The following is a 2360-nucleotide window of genomic DNA, read 5'->3' as shown; positions in this document are numbered from 1 at the left end:
AATATGTATAGCTGTTTTTTATAACAGTTTATCTTTAGAAAAATGTATTTATAACAGTTTTTCTATAGACAACTCTGTGTCTGTAACTGTTTAACAGAATAATTTGTATATAACAAATTTCAAAAAAATGTGTATAACAGTTTATTACATAGAAAATCACTTTATAAAATAATTTTTTACGAAAATTTTGTGTATAACAGTTAATTTTTTTTTTAAATTATGTAGAACAGTTTTTCTATAGAAAACATTATGTAGAACTGTCTTTTCTATAGAAAAATGTATTTACCTACAACAGTTTCTTCTATAGACAACTCTGTGTACAATAGTTTTTGCTATGAAAAAATTGTATAACAGTTTTTTCTTAAGAAAACTTTTGGTATAACAGTTTTCTATTCGAAAAAAATTGGCTATAAAAATGTTCTATAAAATATGTTTCTTTAAAAAATATTGTATAACAACACTTTCTTTTTGTAATATTGGAATACAACATGTTTTTTTCAAAAAATTATTTTATGTATAAAAGCTTTTATAGAAAATTTGGAGTATAAGAGTTCATCTGCAGAGAAATCAATGTATTACAGTTTTTTTTTTTAAGAAAACTTTTTGTATAACAGTTTTTTCTTAAGAAAACTTTTTGTATAACAGTTGTCTATACGAAAAATATTTGGCTTTTTCTTTAGAAAAAATTTCTATAACAGATATTTCTATAAAAAATATTGTATAACAGTATTTTTTTTTTTGGTAAAATTGGAGTATAACAGTTTTTTTCAAAAGTTAATTTCGTGTATAACATTTTTATTCTATAGAAAATTTGGAGTATAACAGTTTCTCTACAGAAATATTAGTGTATAACAGTTTTTCTGATGAAAAATTAATCTAAACAAATTTCTTCAACAGTTAACTCAATGTATAACAGTTTTATATAAAAAAATAATTTTATAGAAAAATGTGTGTATAAAGGTTTTTTTATATTAAAAATTTGGTATATTAACTTTTCCAATAAGAATTAATTTTCTTATTTTATTTAAATTAGTTTTCAACAATATGATTTCCATCTTTCTTTTACTCACAAATATTTGATTTTTTAGTGAAAAAAAGTTTTTTTGTTTGTTTTGAACACTGTTCATTTAACAAAAAATTTAAATATGTATTGAAAAAATTCAAAACTTTATAGACCAGGTGTTTAGAAAATAAAAAAATATAAAACAAACATAACTAAAACAACAAAATGAATGGACAAAGGATTTTAAAGAAAAAAATATTCAATAAAAAAGATTTTGTTTTGCTAGTAAACTTTTCAACTGAAGTAAAATAAGATACTTTACACAAAAAACAACAACAAGAGATACCTAGCTGATGGCCGGGCAGAAGGAACATGGTGAACATAAACATATAGCCTTACACGTTTAAATAAACATTGTAAAAACAACAACAACAAGCAAACAAGGAGCCAAAGTAAAGAAGAAACAACAGAAAAAACCTTAAACATCTGTGCTGCCAACAACCATTTTGGAATAGGACATAAAACAACAATATAAAAAAAAAAAGTTGTGAACATGTTGTAAATTACTAAAGTGTACTTAACTCACTCGTTGAACAAAAAACAACAACAACAAGGATATAACCAGCTAGCATTTACAGCAGAAACAACAACTAAAAACATATGGTTACAACTGTCACTTTGTTATACAGCAGCAACAACAAAACAAACTTACAAATCAGCTTCAAACAAATAAACAAACTGACAGACAAAGAATGTGCAGCAAAAAAAAAAACAACAAAAAAACTTAAAGAAAAAAAGCAACAACCAAAAAAAGTACCAGTAGAGTAGAGTCCATAATGAATATGGATGGGAGTGAGTGAGAGTAGTAGTACACTTCTAGTCTAGTCAGTATATAACTGTTACAAACACACACACACACACTCACCTAATAAAAACAAAATATTACTGTTTGTTTTGTAGTTGTTGTAGCCCACAATAAACCGGTTCAATGCGCACCAATCAAATGTGCGTAAAGGCAAAAGAGAGGCGGGTTTATAGGAGGAAAACAAATACACTACATACTACTCACACTTATCAAACACACTCATGCTAACAAAAACAAAGAGTAAACAGCTACCACAACAACAACTTAGCAGTGCGCAAGTATAATAAAATGGAATCAAAGTTGTTTTGTTGCTGCTTTTGCTGTATTTACTATCAAAAAACAAGTCCTCGTGCCAACCTTGTTGTTGTTATTGTTGCTAGCAGAGTTGTAGTATATGAAAGAGTAGTATTAGTAGCAGTGTTGGCAGCAGTAGCAGAGGAAAAACACAGCATTTGGTTAGCATTAGTAGACACTTTAGTTTTGTACTGATTT

This window comes from Lucilia sericata, unplaced genomic scaffold (genome assembly GCF_015586225.1).
Source record: "Lucilia sericata isolate MDLA Ls3-8-SP2 unplaced genomic scaffold, ASM1558622v1 Contig000017F_arrow, whole genome shotgun sequence".
Classification (NCBI taxonomy): domain Eukaryota; kingdom Metazoa; phylum Arthropoda; class Insecta; order Diptera; family Calliphoridae; genus Lucilia; species Lucilia sericata.
Note: the sequence above shows the minus strand (reverse complement) of the source record.